This window comes from Lissotriton vulgaris, chromosome 5, assembly GCF_964263255.1.
Source record: "Lissotriton vulgaris chromosome 5, aLisVul1.2, whole genome shotgun sequence".
Taxonomy (NCBI): Eukaryota; Metazoa; Chordata; class Amphibia; order Caudata; family Salamandridae; genus Lissotriton; species Lissotriton vulgaris.
The window spans coordinates 98338597-98358496 of NC_141693.1; the positions used below are offsets into that span (position 1 = coordinate 98338597).

General features: G+C 49.1%; 1 protein-coding gene across 9 annotated transcripts in view; it reads right to left on the reverse strand.

The window, feature by feature from the left end:
* Window positions 1–19900, reverse strand: part of DAB2IP (DAB2 interacting protein) — a 1377413-nt gene that overhangs the window by 445825 nt on the left and 911688 nt on the right. Inside the window, exon 1 of one of the 9 annotated variants that reach the window (XM_086920968.1) lies at window positions 15826–16505. The exons of 5 other annotated variants lie outside the window; for them this stretch is intronic. The gene's annotated coding sequence lies outside the window, so the exon portion shown is untranslated. Of the gene's footprint in view, window positions 1–14529; window positions 15155–15825; window positions 16506–19900 lie in introns of those variants that run through there. 3 more of the 9 variants (XM_086920971.1, XM_086920972.1, XM_086920969.1) reach the window with 3 other exon arrangements.

A 19900-nucleotide genomic window follows, 5' to 3' on the forward strand; every position in this document is an offset into this window, starting at 1 on the left:
CGAAAGACAGAAGAACTGGAAAACAACAGAAAGCAAGCATTGGCAAAGCCCGTAGATCTAGCGTCAGCTGGCAGTCTTTGATCTTTGCTTATAGTTGTCCGCTTCCTTAAAGTTGTTGTAACATTTTGTTGTTAATGGGAGCTGCAGGGCACTCGCAAATATAAAAAATGCCTAAAAGCAAAAGTATTTTTGTAGTCTCGAAAGCATACATTGTCATAGTAATCCTTGTCCCTGAAGGGAGCTACTTTGTGTGCGGATGTGTTCCTTGTGAAAGGTCATTGACAGTGAAGTTAGCCAATGGCTGAAATGGGCTGACCCACAGCCCATGGTTTAGGCTGCAGTGGGCTGAACAAGTATGTGAGTGGCATAGCAACCAACTAATGGATGAATCCAGAACTAAAAGGACCAGGAAAGAGATTAACAGAAAAAGAGCAAGAGAGATATAAATCTATTATCGAGTGAGGCCCTTTCTTTTTCCATTGCCAGTGCAGGGCTCAGGAAATTTAAAAACACACAACTACCTACTTTTTGGCCCACCTCAGATGCATTTTTGCCAGCAAAGTTCTTTATGCCTGAAAATGTCCACATCTAAGGCAAAGTAGGCATTGTGTATCCGAAAAAAAGAAGTATTGAGGAAATACAAAAAAATGACATGAAAAATAATTTAAATGTACAGACCATTTTCGAGGTTTCAAAAAATTGTGATTTTTATTAGCGCTATAAAAATGTAATGCTAAATTACACAACTACTTATTTGTTAACCCCAGGGCTTTAAGTGGGATGAAAAAACTGGGGGGTCTCTCAAAGGGGCGTGGCCAGTGTAATTAGGGGCGTGGCTTTAAAACACTCACACTAAAAATCTGTGCTTAGCATAGTGTGCCGCCCGACTTGTTTTTTGCTGTTTCGGTCATGGCATCCAGATATGTTATACAACAAGTAACATCATACCTACAACAAGTAAGGACTATTGGCTTTGTCAATGGTGATTAGTTGCAGAAGATAAATGAGCTGCAACTATGGCGTGTATATAATATTGAAAAAGCTTCCAATTAAAGCCCTGGTGACCCTACCACAATGCTGCTGCTCTTGCGTTTCAGAAAGAGAAGGGAAATCCAGAAAGAAAATGACTCTTTAAAGGATTTCCCTTCCTCCACAATGCTCATCTGGAATGACGGCATGCCGTAACTTCTTCACTAGTGAGAAGTGAGCAGTGAGCAGTGTGGGCAGCGCACATCGATGTGCCTGCTGTCTCGAAACGGGCTCTATCGGGCTTTGTTTTACATCCTGTCACTTTTTTCCGGACTGCCGTGACAGCAAACTGCTGTCACTGCAATCTGGGGGAAAAAACGGACCGCCTGTGCCGGGGCTCAAAACAGAGCCCGATAGAGACCCGTTTCGAGGCCCCCTTTAAAAAACTGCCGGTGCTCAGACCCCTTGAGACCCGGCCCACTTAAAGCCCTGGTTAACCCTCTCTGCACCCCCACCGTGCTAGTTTGTATCTGACAACGTCACTCAAAGCAACACTCAACGTAGCAGCTAGACTGGTAACAGGCACTAAGCGCTTTGAGAACATTACCCCATCATTTAGTTCTCTCACCTGGCTCCCTCTCGAGGCCAAACCTCACCTAAAAATTGCTTGCATCACGCATAAAGCCTTACATTGTAATGAACCAAGGTACCTGGCAGAAAAGATTAGACTCTCAGGAGGCAGCCGCTCACTCAGCGAGCGCTAACTCTCTCAGGCTAGAACCCCCTTAGATTCAAAAAACAACCTACACGCGCTCCTTTTCAGGATTGGCTCCAAGGATCTGGAACTCCCTACCACTAAAGGTTCGGCCCATCCCATGAACCCACATATTCTAAAAAGAGGCAGAAAAAGATCCATTTGAACACATTTCTCTCATAAAAGTCACAAGGAACCTGTCCCCTGGGCGCATTGGCTGCTATAACGACTGTAATAGCAATACAGGGCTGAAGCACATCAATCCCAGTAGAACCCACACAAACACTGTGCCCCGAGTACCCGGAATGGAACCGACACAAAGCGGAATCATGAAAAACTACCCCGGAGGACCTATTCCAATGACTCAAAATAATGGAGGTCCTCTGCAACTACAAACCATATCTTACTACAGTTTTTAAAAGTTGCTACTCGTTTTTATTAGATTTTTGTTTTATGTATTAGCTCTTCATTTATGTTTATCTGTCATATGTACAGCACTTTGATACCTTTGGGTCATGTTCGCGAGTTCTAAACACCAAAAATAAAGAAATAAATCACAAGCACCCATAGTAAAAAACAACAACAAAAAAACGGCTGGTTTCTATTCAGCCAGAAGTCCTTAGGGTGCTGGGACTTGTAGTCTCACGTTTTAATACAAAAGCATAAACAGGGGGGTCCTCTAAAGAACGGCGAGGATTGGATAAATGGGGGCCCATTTGAGTCAGGTGTTTCATTTTCAAGGGATTTTGTGAGAAACCTCATTAACCGCTTTGAAAAATAGAATTACTGGTCACTGTATTTTTTATTTACAAATATGTTTAATGGCTTTTCGAACTAGACCTTGTGCGCCATAAGAAAAACGTTCAAGATTCAGACATTCCAAAGACAGAGATTAAAAACAACATGAAATCTCTTCCCTAAATCAGTTGTGTGGTCTGAGGTCTCCATACCAAAGTTGATCCTTGTGCAGCAAGCACCCCCCGCCCCCCCTTCCCGAGGCCCCTCCTCCAGCAGAGAAGGTGTTGTTCGTGTGTTTATTCCATCAGTTTGAACGCCTAACGAAACTGAGCCTTTTTTCCCCGACACTCCCTATCCTGTGAGAAATGTGTCCCCAGGCAACAAAACTTAAACGAGCATAGCCCGGTCCAGACAGGTTTTGGAATCTGATTGTGACAGAGGTAGGCGTGGCCAAGCCCATTGCACATTGCATGCCTGGCTTTGGGGTGACGTGGAGGCCAAGAGATTGCTCATGTGCGGTTTTAATAACATTTGTAAATGGCACTGTGTGATCTTGTACTGCTTGGAACATATAGCCCTGAGGTGCAGAGCTCTCCAATGTCCGATGCAATCAGTTCCATCACTATTTGTTTCCTCGGTTGCATTCTGGGACTTGTAGTTTTAATTTCCCTTCATAGCTCCAGAACTACAGGCACAAGAGTGTAGTATTGTGTTATGTTCATATCTGTAGCAGTTGCACACATTTGTATGGTTTTGTAGCTTTTTAAGGACATGGGTGCCCATTATGAATACAAACAATAAGGCACTTTTTTAGGATAAATGGAATGGATGGATTGAGGGAGGGATGGGTGGAGGGAGGGAGGGATGGGTGGAGGGATGATAGATGGAAGGAAGGATGGATGGATGGATGATGGATGGATGGATGGATGGATGGATGGATGGATGGATGGATGGATGGATGGATGGATGGATGGGTGGATGGACGGATAGATGGATAGATAGATGGACGGATGGATAGACGGATGGATAGATGGATGGATAGATGGATGGATAGATGGATTGATAGATAGATGGATGGATAGATGGATTGATAGATGGATGGATAGATGGATGGATTGATTGATGGATAAATGGATGGATAGATGGATGGATGGATAGATGGATGGATGGATGGATGGGTGGATGGATGGATGGATGGAAAGATAGATAGATGGATAGATAGATGGATGGATGGACGGATGGATAGATGGATTGATAGATAGATGAATGGATAGATGGATTGATAGATGGATGGATAGATGGATGGATGGATGGATGGATGGATGGATGGATGGATGGATGGATGGATGGATGGATGGATGGATGCCACAAAATATCGAAGGAAGAAAGACAAAGTACCAACTCAGAGCACAATGAGATAACATGGGCAAAAATAGTAAATATAGTAATACTAACAAGAAGTATTATTATACATGATGAGGCGGTGTCTCACCAAATTCGAAAACATAATAAAACAAACCACCAACAATGTAGACAGTAAATAAGATAGTAGTATAGGAAACGTTATTAGCATCAATGCAGTATATGTATAGTGCTTATTGCTCCATGCCACTCGCTTCAGTTCACTACAAGTTACAGGCCTCGTTCCTACACAAGAGAACCACAGGTGTGCCACGGGTGTCTCCAACAACAGGCCCAGCAAACTCTATATCACACCACCCGAGAGCCACAGGCTTGATGGAAGGCCGCTCCATCTGCAGCGGACCAGCGGTGTGCGGTGGACATCTCCAACAAACAGAGAAGACAGGCATACCAGGGGGCATCTCACTCACCCTAGGACCATCCTTGGCCCACAAGATTCCCCTGAAGTGTCAAGGACGAGGAGTTTTAAACCTTGTCCCAGTAATTCCTGCTTTCAGCAGTAGGCATTTCACGGCGATGCACACAGTGGGGGCAGGACTACACCCCCAGCATACTCAAGCTTTAGGCCCAGCCCGATACAGTAGAGCTCACTTTTGTTTATAGTTCTGTGCCCAAGTGAAAGGAAGACGCAAACTCAGCACAATGGAAAACCTTAGTTGTTTTTGCAGACAAAGACCTGGGTCTGGAAGTCTCTTTCCAGTGCCATCAACTGGTATGCATTGAATCAAGACACTTCCTGCCACTGAAGTGTTACACAGGATCTAGAACCTAGACACATCACGCCCCTGTCACTTCCACCCTCAAACGCTAGAACTGTGTATTATGACAAAAATTAACGACCACCGGACGCGCTGTTATCCAAACGCATAATCCTTTCAAATTCTGGGTCTCACAGGATCATTCTGGTTATGTCCTGAAGGACGGTCTCGGATAAAGGTGGGACACGGACCATTTCAGAATCCAACGAGGAACCACGTGCAACACCCACATCTCCAAACTTCCCTCCTTGCACACACAGCTCCCTCCCTTTCTCTTGTACCATCGCCCACACCATGCCACGCCACCCTAAACTTCCAACACTAACCTAGGTGCAGGCGAACCTATTCTTGTTGCTTCAAATCCATCCTGACCTCTTCAGCCTCACAGAATAAATTATCTTCATCACCTCTTCTCTCCCAATGTTCCCTCTCTACTTTTCCTGGAATGCCTGCCTTACATCTACAACTCCCCTTGACCTTTTTCAAACTGACTCGCTTACGATCCATCTATTCCTTAAAAATCAAGGCCCCTTCCTCTTACCAGGACATTGGGCGGCCTCCAGAAGCATCATGAGGAGTAGTATGTACACCACACAGCACATCCATAAACACCACCTTCACATAATACCACTGCCTATAGCACAGGCGTGGTCAGAATTATTTCTATCAAGGGGTTCCCAACACATTTTTACATTCAGGGCCCCATTGAATCCTCAACAAACAGCGAATTACATGAAGAAGGACTTCAGTCGTTGACTACGTTGGCATTCTACAACTTGCACGACCAGTGGACCACAACACTGAGCCGCCCCACAATCCAGAACTCCCTGCAGAGCCCTCCGGGTCCACCAAGTGTAGGTCACGGAGATGAGGAACAGGATGGTGAACATACCTCTACTAGAGGGCGAGGGTTGTCTGACTTTTCAACTAAGATATCAGGGCTTGTTTCAAGAGCTGTTCTTAGAGTAGGAATCCATGTTGGTATTTTTGGATTCCTTAAGTAGAGATTAAGCCCCAAACAGAATTAATTCTGACCGCACCTGGGTTCTGTGTTGGAAGTGAACCCTGACTCCGGAAGGATAAGCACGACCTTCATAAACCTCCCATTCCCTTCCTGGCCAAGTGCCATTGGCTACGGTCAGTTGCAAATGGTCTTTAATTGCCTTTTAAACCGAAATCTGTGTTCCTATGGTCAAATAATGATGTTTTTGCAGGATGGGAGCCCACAGATGCCATGGACTCTTCCATCTCCTAAGATACCATCTGGGTGCCATTATCTGTGACAAGCTCTTCGAGGTGGTTCATAACAACGCACAGAAACGCAATCAATAGATCAGACTTACGTGAGCCATAAAACCTGTCTTTGGCTAGCTAGAAAAGTAGTTTAGCCTGACAGTGGAGGGGATATATTTCACCTGACAGGCCCAGCCGATTAGTGACATCAAGGACTGACTTGTTTCAGTGGCCATGGAGCAGAGAACTTTAAACACTAATGTACAAGGCAGCGCGGGTCACAGAGGGAACACCTGCGTTCTGCCAGTAAATAGAATGATAATAAAATAAGGCAGGTATGTTATTGCTAATAGCTTCGGTATCACTTGGCGCTATTATTTCATTTAATGCTAATCAAGGTATCCATTTGAATTAACAGGAGTTTAAACTAACACCTGCCCCTCCTTTCCCCAGCGTTCCAGCCCTCCGAGATCGCACCACTGGTCGTGTCTTGCACGAGCTGCTGTTGCTCCCGTCTGCTTCGTTTACAGCGTGTGATCTTGGAACGATTGGAGCTGTGTCACTGATAAAGGCCGGATGCCTTTCCTGGCTCCGCCTCCCAGGGGTAGTGGTGCACTGCCCGCTCAGTGATGACGTCACAGCCGTGCAGCAGGAAGTGAGAGTGCTAGTGACCGATGGGCAGTGAGTCCCTGGCAACATGATTCTCTCGTGACGTCACATCCTCTACGTCAGGTCGATATTCGCGAATCTGGGAATTTTCCTGATGCGCAGCCAGAGGCTGAAGGGGGAAGACGACCTGCGCCAGGCCATCTGCTGATCGGAGATGAGGGTATCTGGAACCCCTCTCTGCCACCCTGTGCTTCGCCCAAGAGGGCCTGATCTCATCAGATGGGGAAATGCATGCCGACCTCGCCTGTGCCCACAGCCATGACTGAAAGAACGGCGCTACACGGAAGGACGCGAGGGGTGCTTTTCTTTCCCTGATGCCGACCCGAAGCGCACAGCTCATGGGACATTGGCACATTGTAGGTGCTGTCACTCTGTACCCTGCCGGGGCGCACGGCTCTTGGGACAATGGCACATTGGAGGTGCTGTCACTCTGTACCCTCCCGTGGCACGCGGGCTCTTGGTACATTGGCACATTGGAGGTGCTGTCACTCTGTACCCTGCCGGGGCGCACAGCTCTTGGGACATTGGCACATTGCACAGTGCTGTCACTCTGTACCCTGCCGGGGCGCACGGCTCGTGGGACATTGGCACATTGGAGGTGCTGTCACTCTGTACCCTCCCGGGACGCACGGCTTTTTGGACATTGGCACATTGGAGGTGCTGTCACTCTGTACTCTCCCGGGGCGCACGGCTCGTGGGACATTGGCACATTGGAGGTGCTGTCACTCTGTACCCTCCCGGGGCGCACTGCTCGTGGGACATTGGCACATTGGAGGTGCTGTCACTCTGTACCCTCCCGGGGCGCACGGCTCTTGGGACATTGGCACATTGGAGGTGCTGTCACTCTGTACCCTCCCGGGGCGCACGGCTCTTGGGACATTGGCACACTGGAGGTGCTGTCACTCTGTACCCTCCCGGGGCGCACGGCTCTTGGGACATTGGCACATTGGAGGTGCTGTCACTCTGTACCCTCCTGGGGCGCACGGCTCTTGGGACATTGGCACATTGGAGGTGCTGTCACTCTGTACCCTCCCGTGGCGCACGGCTCTTGGGACATTGGCACATTGCACAGTGCTGTCACTCTGTACCCTGCCGGGGCGCACGGCTCACAGCAGTGTGTTGTCGCCCTGATCCCTCCTGGATGTTACGCCTCAGGGGAGATTGGCACATCGCGTGGACTAAAGAGCTTTCGGTGCCTTTGTCTCCGCTCTGAATACAGACGAGGCCATTAGCCACAAAGGCCCGCGCTGGCGGCCGCGCGGTGACATATGCGAGACGAGCGCACTCCCCAGCGACCCGTGGGCCCCAATACTTAAACAATCATGTCACAGTTGGGTACTAAGGGGCCCCATTTTAGGGCTGGCTGGGCTCTGCCGAAAGGCCAATGGGTGAATGATTCAAGAGCCTGAACTCATAACCAGAGAAAAGGGGTGCGATTCACACATTCACGTCTCCCCACTCTTAAGATGTTAGGGTGACCTTTAGGCGCAGGTGTGCAGTGGGATTGGTTATGTTGGAGTAAGGGGTGGGTCGGTGGTTAAGGGGTGGGTCGGTGGTTAAGAGATAGATCTGGCTATGAGGGCAAAGGTTATTCTGGGGTAAAAAGGCATAGGAGGTAACAAAAAAAAGATTTAAAAAGGTGACTCGCCTTCTCTCTTACAGCTGATATGTTGTGTTGAGAAGCAGATAGAAAATCTCTATTTGTAAAGCGCAAACTACTCACCCTTATGGGTCTCAAGGCGCTAAGGGCCATGGAAATTAAGTGAGCTATTGCCCAGAGTCACATGGTGCTGAGCTGAGCTGCCGCTGGGGATCGAACCGTGAACCCTGTGCTCTGAAGTCAGCTGCCCTGGCCGCTGCCCTGACCGCTCCTAATCCTAATCCTTGTGCAGACCTAATCTTGCACAAGATGGCGCCCACAGGGATCCTTATTGGCTCAAACCATCATCATCCATTTTCAAAAACTTTAGTGGAGCAGGCGGCTCTTCGAGGAGAGAGCCCGACTCCGTGGATTTCAAAGTTTGGAATACATCTGAACATTCACACTACATTGTGGATAGGACTACGAGTAAATTTGTTCTACTTGCACCCCAACAATCAACCTTCACTGTTTTTGGCTGAAGCTGCTCTCGACCTCCAGAAGCAACATGGAAGCCGCAGAGGAGGCCCTTGGGGAATGGTCCTATCTCTCAGTCTCCTCTTTGAAACTGTACAACCCTGGATCCAAAGGGTGGATCCACCTCGCTGTGTACAGAGAGGTTTTAAAGGGTCATTGGCGAGCGCCATGCCAGTAAAGCATCAAACATCACCCCTTCAGGATGGAGCTGAAAACCCACCTCTTCAAAGAGCTTTTCTTCCCCTCCTGCTACCACCGAGGGTCCCACATGGACCACATATGACGAGAACTTCCTGCTCCACTGCTTATCATGAATACCGCCTTCTTCTTTGATGGAACCACAAGTACGGTACAGGAGAGAGGGGTCCCAGTACACAGTATGATTTAAAACACATAAACAATAAAAATATATATAAAGAAAATCAAAAGATTCATGTACTTATATGACACACTGTTATTTAATCACAATGTGCCCATGGGTACCATATATCACACAAGCACTACATCATATACTGAAAAAACATTAGTGCCCCAAGAAGTGAGGGAGAGACAGGGGAGTGTGTGAAGGGAATACGTGTAAGGATTTAGACAAAGATTAAAGGGTAAAAGTGCTAGTCGCCAGATCCAATCTTTGTAAATAGTTAACACTGGCTTCATCTTAGAGCCAGATGAGTAAAGAGACAACCAAAGTTCATTAAATATCTGGCAAAAACATGCTCCATGCACCTATGTAGATATCTTCAGATTAATGGCCCAGGCTGGTAGGAAGGTAAGTTGTCGACGTTTCGACCCCAAATGTAGAGCTAGGTGTCCATATGACCTTAGTGGGGGGTCTTCATCAGGACTAGGATGGTGTGGTGGGGCAGGGTTACCGTGAATAGAACATGGGTGGTTGGGCCGTCCGGCTCCAATCCAAGGAAAACCGAAAGCAATATAGTCCGGGACCGAATCACGATCAAAAGGCTTCACTTGTGGACAAGAATACAACTGCCACGTGGGTCAGCGAGTAATGGGCCCGGAAGTAATCACGGTCAAAAGGGTCCACTCAGGGAATAGATTCAGATTCAGATTCAAAATACTTTATTCGGTTAAAAAGCAAATAATAACCAAAAAAGTAGCATGAAAAGGTACAGTTTACAAAGGGGTCAAGTAGTCATTATATAAAATCACACAAAAAAAGGCACCAAAATTAAGTACATATATACAGCAATATAAAAATTAATTCATTTGAATCGATTTACGACATTTAAAAACTGATTTAAAAAATTCAGCAAGTGAGGCTACCATAAAGACAGTTTCCAATTTCTGGCACTCTAAAAACGCTAAGCGACATCTGTATACATTTAGATCTTTAAGAATAGGGATGATAAGTTTCTTTCGGAAAAAAGTATAAAATTTACAAAAGAATAAAATATGTATATCAGATTGTGGGGACACATCATCACATGGATAAAAACATAGATCTTTTGACCAGCAATTCATCACAGGAAAAGATAATAACCTAAAAACAATGTTAAGTCTAAACCGGGTTAAAAGGAAACGTTCATGATTGGACATATACAATGATAAATATGGCTGTAATTTCTCTCCACATAAAATATCCTGATGGGCAGAAACAGTCTTTTTCCTCGCCTCCTCTAAATATCTTTTGTCCCTGAGATAGGCAATACACAAATTTTTCAGGTCTCTTCTCGATATGAATGCCATTGATAACGGATCCTCAAAGTATTGGGGACAGCTTAATTCTTCGAGGAAGTTTCTGACATAACATATCCATTTACAGTCATTGATGTTGTCCAATGCTAAAATGTCCTTTAAAATGGCCCGGTTGACCACACATTCATCATTTGTCCAAACCCTGTGCCAAAGAAGGATTGGCTGAATCTTAATCGTATCAGTAACATAAAGCACTCCTAATTCAGCGTGGCATATCATAGTCGCAGTACTTTCAGGCACGGACAAAATGTGACGTAAAAACTTGTTTTCCATAGTCTGAATTGAAGTAATATTTGAGTAACCCCACAAACCCGATCCATAGGTGGCTACAGCTAAACAGGTCGCCTTATAAATAGTTAAAATTTCCTTTATGGGTTTTTTTCCTAATTTTTTCATAAAACATTGTAGAGCCATGATAGTTTTGGAAAATAACAGAGATCTAGCATAGATTGCTGTAGTCCATGAGCCACTTTCGTGGAACAAAATTCCCAGATATGGGAAGGTGGAGGTCTTTTCTAAGGGATTGGAATTTATAAAAATTGGCTTCAGATGCTTGCTTGTTCTTGGCCCACAATACATAGACAAAGTTTTGGAGCAATTAATTTTCAAGTCTAAGCCTAGCATGAAACTATTAAAAGATGTAACCAAAGTTTGTAGTGCCATTGGGGTGCGTGCCATCAGAACAGCATCGTCAGCATACATCAGGGCAGGGACAGGCCTCCCACCCACCATAGGCATGTCCCTACCCTCCTGCACGAGGCAATTCTCCAAACCATTTATGTATAGCAAAAATAAAAAGGGGGCTAAAACGCACCCTTGGCGTACACCCCGACCAATCACAAATTGTCTACTACATTCTCCATCTTTCCCATATCGGACACTTGCAGTGGCCCCGGAATATAGATCTCTCAAGAAGCATATAATAGCGTTGTCTACCCCCAGTTCGGCCATAATCGCCCACAATTTACTGTGTGACACACAGTCAAAAGCTGACGATAAGTCAACAAAAGTGAGGTATAGACGTTGTTTTTTAACCCTTATATACTTCTGTTGCAGGATAAACAGATTCAATCCTTGCTCTATAGTCCCTAAACCCCTTTGGAACCCAAATTGAAAATCACTTAACACCCCATTGTCTTCCGCCCAGCTTTGCAACTTAGCTAAGACCACTCTCCCCAAAATTTTTATAGAAGAGTCCAATAAAGAAATTGGCCTGTAACATGTGCAATTCTGCCTGTCACCTTTCTTGAAGATAGGGACTATAATCGAAGTAAACCAAGTGGGGATTAGACCTTTTGCCAAAGCAACATTAAAAAGCTGGACTAACAATGGCCCCCATAATTCACTCAGGGAATAAAACGCTGCCACGTAGGTCGGAGATTACTGGAAATACGGGCAAATCCGGCTCGCTTAGGGGGTTATGATTCTCCCAAAAAGAAATGTTTCTGTGTTTTAAATCATACTGTGTACTGGGAACCCTCTCTCCTGTACCGCATCTCACCCAGGTCCCAGTGACTACAATGGGTATACCCTTTTCCAGTAACGGAACCACAAGTACAGCCATGGAGCACGTAAGAAGTATAATAATGTGTTTATCTTTGTAGGGTTTCATACTGTACTTCTCTTCTCCTGTTTTTATGCCCTATAAATAACAGGTCTTACCATTACCAACTTTAATAGTACTTACTTTACCGACCATAGAAGGATGGAAGGCAGATTTGACCTACCGCTTAAATTCATTCATATTTGCCTAGGCTAATTTACCACTTATTTTGGTTATGGAGTAGCGTGCTACTTCTGAAAAGCACTTCACCACATCAGGGTCAGCAAGTGCTATATAAATTCAAACCTTTCCCTCGTCTATCCCTCCACTACAATGCAATGCAATGCAATTACAATACAATACCCTCCTCTATCCAAATAACAGACTAATATATCCACCACTCAAATTGATTTCACATTTCACCGTACTAATTCACCACTACTACTTCTGGGCTCTTGAGTAGCATGCTACTCGCTGAAAAAAGTGCTTGGATGCCTTGTTAGGGGTAGTAAGTGCTATATAATTGTGATTACAATACAATTGCAAAAACAACAATTGATGGACAGAATGCAGAACAATGTCTTACATTCACCCCAGTACAGAGATCTGGGCCTAAATCCATCGTTTTTTTGCACTCCACACCACCCCAGTTCAGACATGGCCATATGCAAATCAGCCTTGACCCTGTGCCTCATGGGAACAGTCCAGCCCGAACTGCCAAGCCATGTCTTCCCTGGACCGGAATCAAGCAGCCTAGGACCGGTTTCTGGCTATCAGCCGTCATCAGCCAGGATAGCTTGACTCCAGTGGTGTGGAGAGCACAGGACTCACGTCTGAGCATACCCATCCCACTCGGGGTGACAAATGCAAAAACTGGGGGAAAGAAGAATTTTTAATAATAAAGTGCAATTTTGAAGAATGATTAATTCATTTTTTAATAATGTCTAAGTTTTCCTGATCTTATGGATTGTCATGTTTATGATTATTGTTATTAAACATGGCAGTTTTACACCCACCCTTTCTCAAGGAATTCATTGGAAGGTGGGTTTGGGCGGGCGTGGTGCATGCTGGGGGATCCGGGCCCTATACCAAGCGCGAGGCAGGACAAGCGTGCATTTAGGGCCCGGCCCCCCGGCCCACGCAGCGCCATTAGTCAGTGTAGGGGGCCGGTGGCCCTATGGGAGGCCGACCCAGAGAAGTGCTTCCGGGGCGGGGGTGACGCACGTCCGGTGTGGGCGGGGGTCAGAGGCCATGACCTATTTAGGGCAGGAGCGCGGGGGTCTCGGCCTCTTTCCCTCGCCTGCACCGGACCTGCTCTCACCTCGCTGGACTCTGTGTTTTCCCGCTCCCTAGACGCTAATAATTTAAACTCCCGCCCACCCGTCCCTTAATTCAGTAGTTGGAAGGGGTGAGATTCGGTAATGAGACATTGGACCATTGACATACACTTACACAATGGACGGGAGTCCGCCTTGCGCACTCCCTAAGCCAGCACTGAGGGGAGAGACGGTAAGCTACCCGCAGGGAAATGGAGGCCATCGGCTAGGGAGGCTAGGGCGCAGGTACGAGCCTCCTGGGATCCTGGGCAGCCTGGTGGCCGAGGGGTGGGCCCTTGGAAATGGCAGACAAGGACCCGAGGGTTGGGGCCCACCACTCAGAGGGGGCAGGTGGGTTGCACCTTGCGTGGGGAACCCAGCCTGGGGAGATGCGAGCCAGAGGGCCCCTTGGTGCTGGGGGAAAGAAGAATTTTTAATAATAAAGTGCAATTTTGAAGAATGATTAATGCAATTTTTAATAATGTCTATGTTTTCCTGATTTTATGGATTGTCATGTTTATGATTATTGTTATTAAACATGGCCGTTTTACACCCACCCTTTCTCAAGGAATTCATTGGAAGGTGGGTTTGGGCGGGCGTGGAGCATGCTGGGGGATCTGGGTCCTATACATGGATGTGAACATTTTAAGTGAACGTGTGAGCTTTAGTGAGCTATAGGTGAACATTCTGGGTGCTTTTATGAGACCAGGTGCCTGTACCAAATCCGGGCACAAATGTCTGTTAGAGGGAGGGAGAGAGAGAGACCGACTATGCCCCTTTACATGTTCAATATTTCTGAAATGGTTTCACATCACCATTGCCATGTAAGTCTTTATATACCCCCGCTAATACAAACAATATACTTCCATACTATCAGTCATTTACACATTGACACCAACAGCGCCGGTTGTGCATTCACCCCCATCAGTCCAGGCAGAGCACGCGACCCTCCTCCAAGCAGACATTACCCTGCCGCCAGTCCCCAGTGCAGTGTGTGCAACTGGTCCCGTCCTTTCCCAGTTCTCCAGGATGTGTTTTTGTTATTCATGTCTTTTTAATGGCATAGAGATAAAGGGCCTCTTTAGAATGCGGTCATGTTGACTGTCTGCACGTGAGCGTTCCTTGCACGTGCGCAGTAACGCCGGTAGGGCTGGGGCAGGACATCTGTCAGACTGGCGCCCTCCCCTCCCAACGCTCTCCTCGTCTTTAAGTGCCACTGAACTGCCCCTAAACACACACACACAAACAGGCCGGTCCGCTTCTAGGCCCTCGCCAAGGAGAATTCCTCTCCTTACCAGCTTTCCAGTTCCCTCGGTTCTCCCGACTTTCCTCGGTTTGAGTCGATGCCGCTATATTTAACCACCACTTCCTTTCCCACGTTTTCAGGCTCCCCAGCGGGCAATGCGCACTGGAAAGAAGTGCTTCATAAGATTGTTTTTATTCATAACCGAAGACGGGGCAGACTGTTGCAGTCGACCGATCCTGCCCCGGCTCTCCCGGCCATTCTGCTAAAATGCCAGAAGGTCTGGGGTGGTCTGCCAAAACTGACTCTCACTAAACCCTGTGGGTCACAGATCTGACGTAGCTTCCCTTGGTGCAGCAGGTGCAGTGGCACAGAGACCCACCGACCCCTGATTACTGCTGCATTGAAATAATTCTTATATACAACTGCATAACGGCTGCACTACTGATGCGAATGGTAGCCCTCGCAAGGATGATAGGCTGAGCGGCCCTACCAGGATTCGAACCTGCGGCCATGGGTGACTCATTGCTCACTGCATGGAAGCATTCCAATATTGATCTACCAGATCCCGTCCTCGTGCGCCTGACAGGCCACAGGCTGAAGCAGGGTCTTACACGTGCATGACTATCCCCGTCCTATCATTTCAGAGCACTGGCCGGTAGGGAAGTTTCCTTTCCACTTCGAGGCCTGTCGGACTTTGATCACAAGACAGAGTCAAGGTACAAACAGCTCATGAGACTGACAGGGTCCCTCATTCATAATCCAAGCCAGCAGCCGCCGCGAGCGCCGTGATCACATCTGGCCAGCAGCAGCACATGTGGCTGGTTCTACGGTGTCCGCGCAGGGCCAAGATCACAGCGCTTCCTTTACCGTTTGCCGGGCTTTAAAATACAGGGACGTGGCTGTGCTTTATAAGGGACTCCTCTTCGGTCCATTTAAAAATACACACACAGCCTCATTTTACGATAGTGTCGCGATCACACGGTGTTATTCGCTTACATTCCGGATAGCGCCTGGAGCGAGTTATTTTTTAATCTACATGCTTTCCGTTTGGGCAACACAGGGGGAGGGGGGAGGAGGCACATGGAGATTAAATATTATGTTCAGGTTCACACCATTTGTGTCAAATGGGGTCGCAGGGATTGAGAGCCGGGGATCCCTGGTCAGCAGTAAACAATGTAGGCGCTAGGACACATTTCCGTCTCCGCTGTCCACTATAGCTTGCACTCTCCCTTGACACATATTCCCAGCAACTTTTCCCCAGCACCAGGAAGCGAGGGAGGGGGCATGTGTAAGGGCAGCGCCTCGAAGGAGCAGCGACCGAGTAGTAGCAGAGGCTAGCACTCACCAGGATGCGTCCGTCTTTCCTGAGCAGTGGTGAAGCCCGTGTAATCCAGTGTACATCCAGCTGTGCGCGGATCACTGCGCCCCCATGCCGCCGCTGCCTGCTCCGGACCGGCTATTGTTGTTCCCGGTTGGTGATGAGGCTCGGCGGATCCTCGGGCACATTCCTGCCTCCGGGCTCCCAGGCTGCCTCGCTTCCTCCTCTGCCGGCCGGGAGGCAGGCGGGCTCTCTCTCCCCACCGGCGGGCAGCAGCAGTCCCTTCCTTCCTGTGTGTAATCCAGCCTGCTACCCCCCCCCCCCCCCCGCCTCACGCGCCCGAGCCCGCCTCTGTGTGCAGCCGAGCCCGGTCTGTGGCGCACGGGAGCACCCCACTGTGTGTGCAGCCGAGCCCGGTCTGTGGCGCACGGGAGCACCCCACTCTCTGTGTGAAATCCAGCCCGGCTGTCTCTCACAGACCCCTCCCCTCCGAGCCGGTCCTCTGTGCGTACGAGCCAGCCCGGCTCTGTGGCTCACAGATCACCTCCGTGGCTCTGTGGCGCACAGGACCCTGTGTGTGTAATCCAGCAGGGCACTCTCTCTCACAGACCCCCTCCCAGCCAGCCCGGCTCTGTGGCTCACAGATCACCTCCGTGGGTGTGAGCAGCCGGGTCTGTGGCGCACACAACCCTTCTGTATGTAATCCCTTATCCAGCCGGGCGCTCGTTCTCACAGACCGCTCCCTCCCCTCCGAGTCTGCCCTTTGCCTCACATGTTGTGTTTCTCGGTGCACGAGCCAGCCTTGCTCTGAGACGCACAGATCTCGGTTTATTTATTTATTTATTGTATGCATTTTTATATAGCGCGGACTTCACCCGAAGGTGTCAGAGCGCTTCACAATAGTAACAGTAGTGAAACATGAGGAAACATTACAAGTCAGCATGTTACAAGAGCAAACAAAATACAAGAGGTAGCAAACTATACGATACAAGAGGAAAAAAAATGACGTGTGTACGTTACAAAAGCGCACAATAGAGGTATAATACTGCACTAAATGAGAGATACGGGGTGTGTGCAGACCAGATGGGCTCTGTGTGTTACACTGACCCTCCACTCTCTATGAGACCAGCTGCAGCTCCGCCCCCCCTCCCCCTCGTATATACCACCTCCCCATGTTGTTTCGCTCTATGAACATGCCAGCCGGGCTCTGTCTGCCGCAGATCCCTCCCCTGTAGTGTTTCTCTCTATGAAGATGCCAGCCTGGCTCTGTCTGGCGCAGACCCATCCCCTGTGGTGTTTCTCTCTGTCTATATACCAGCCTGGCTCGGTCTGGCGCAAACCCCTCCCCTGTGGTGTTTCTCTCTATGAAGATGCCAGCCTGGCTCTGTCTGGCGCAGACCCCTCCCCTGTGGCGTTTCTCTCTATGAAGATGCCAGCCTGGCTCTGTCTGGCGCAGACCCCTCCCCTGTGGCGTTTCTCTCTATGAAGATGCCAGCCTGGCTCTGTCTGGCGCAGACACCTCCCCTGTGGTGTTTCTCTCTGTCTATATGCCAGCCTGGCTCTGTCTGGCTCAGACCCCTCCCCTTTGGTGTTTCTCTCCGTCTATATACCAGCCTGACTCTGTCTGGCGCAGACCCCTCCCCTGTGGTGTTTCTCTCTATGAAGATGTCAGCCTGGCTCTGTCTGGCGCAGACCCCTCCCCTGTGGCGTTTCTCTCTATGAAGATGCCAGCCTGGCTCTGTCTGGCTCAGACCCCTCCCCGTTGGTGTTTCTCTCCGTCTATATACCAGCCTGACTCTGTCTGGCGCAGACCCCTCCCCTGTGGTGTTTCTCTCTATGAACATGCCAGCCGGCTCGGTCTGGCGCAGACCCCTCCCCTGTGGCGTTTCTCTCTATGAAGATGCCAGCCCGGCTCTGTCTGGCGCAGACCCCTCCCCTGTGGCGTTTCTCTCTATGAAGATGCCAGCCTGGCTCTGTCTGGCTCAGACCCCTCCCCTTTGGTGTTTCTCTCCGTCTATATACCAGCCTGACTCTGTCTGGCGCAGACCCCTCCCCTGTGGTGTTTCTCTCTATGAAGATGCCAGCCCGGCTCTGTCTGGCGCAGACCCCTCCCGTGTGGTGTTTCTCTCTATGAACATGCCAGCCGGCTCTGTCTGGCGCAGACCCCTTCCCCGTGGTGTTTCTCTCTGTGCCCATGCCAGCCTGGCTCTGAGGCTCAGGGATCCCCGTGGGTGTGTGCAGCCCCGACTTGCACGGTGGCGCACACGCCCCTTTTCTGTGTGTAATGCAGCCCGGCTGCCTCTCACAGACCCCCCCCCCCCCCCCCCCCCCGAGCCTGCTCTCTGCCTCACATGTCGCTCCCCTCTGTGTCTGTGGCCCACAGACCTCCTCCGTGGTTGTGTGCAGACCAGATTCACCCCCTCTTTCACACAGACCCCCCCCCCCTCTGTGTAACACAGACTGGACCTATTTTATACAGACCTGGCTTTACTTAAACAAAACCCTTTGCCCTACTGGGTAACAGCCAGCCTGGTTGTGTGTCTGTAGACCCCTCCTGTGTAACCCGGCCTGGTTCTATCACACAGACCCTCAAATCTAGCCCAGCTTGATTCTGGCTCTCTCACAGATGCCCCCCCCTCCCCCCCTCCCCACCCAGGTATCCCAGCCTGGCTCTGTGTTACACAGACGCCCACCCCCCAGTGTTACCCGCCAGGTTCTATGTCTCACAGACCATACCACACCCACATGTGTAATGCAGGGACGGCTCTGTGTATATCACAGACCACCCCATGTAAACCATCCCGGCTGTCTCACAGCCCCGTCCCCTTCTTTGTGACACAGCAGCCCCCCTCACAGACCACCCCCTGTCTTGCAAAGATGTCTTCCTTGTTCCACAGACTGTCTCCGGTGTGACCCACATTTCACAGACCACTCCCCTCCCATCCTTAGTAAGGAAAATTCAATCCATGTCGTTTACAGACCCCCCACTCTGTGTAATATGGCCATGTGTTATATAAAGACCTCTACGTCCTGTTTAAGCCACTTAAACAGCCTACAAAGACCCCTCCTCCGCGGGCGCAAACCCGCCTCTCTCCCTGTGTTACACAGACTCGCTGTGTGTGTGATCTCCAGGGCCGTGCACCTCCCACCTCCTTTCCTACCACTCTGTCTAACTCATTCTCCCCGCCTTACACAGGTTCTCTCTCACAGACCACCCACCCCTGTCTGTGTAACACAGGCCTACGGGAATCTGTGTGTAACATACATAGTATGTGGTCTCACGCTGCCTCCGTGTCTCACAACCCCCGTGCCTGCGTTACATAACAGTCGTCTGTGTCTCGCCCACCACTCTTCTCTACATTGTTCGTAATAGACACGTCGGTGTATGTCTCTCACATACCCCCGTCCGCTAAGCCACTATGTCTCACCCATGTCTGTGACCAGAGGTGGGTGAGTCTCCTTATGTCTCACAGGCCTCTGCGTCCCTAAGTCTATCTTACAAATATCATATCCGTATGTCTGCTTAAACCCCCTCACTCCGACTCATTCATCTCATTCTGTGTAACAGCAGTCTCTGCCCCCCCTCCCCCGCCCCCTTAGTGAGAGCGGCTGTCTCTTTTCTTACAACAATCATGTCTGTCTGTCTGCCTGAACCCCGCCTTGTACCTCCCTCCTCAGTCCCCTTTCTCTCGCAGACTCCTTGTTTACACTCGGTGTAACACAGACAGTCTCGTCCCCCTTTGAGTGAGAGGTTGTCTCCTGTCTCACTAATATCCAGCCGTATGTCTGCTTGAAACACCCCCCCCCCCCCCCCAGTCTCCTTTCTCTCAGGCTCTTTCTTTACACTCGGTGTAACACAGGCAGTCTCACCCCCCCCCCCCCCCCCACCCCTTGAGTAAGAGAAGCTGTCTCTTATCTCACGAATACCCTGTTCGTATGTCTGTTGAAAAACCACTATCCTCTGTCTCTCGCTGTCATTGTTTACACTTTGAGAAACACAGTTACCTCTTGAGTGCGAGAGGCTGTCTCTTGTCTCACAAATCCCTGCTTGAACCCCGCCTGGCATCCCCTTTCTCTCGCAGACGCCTTGTTTACATTCAGT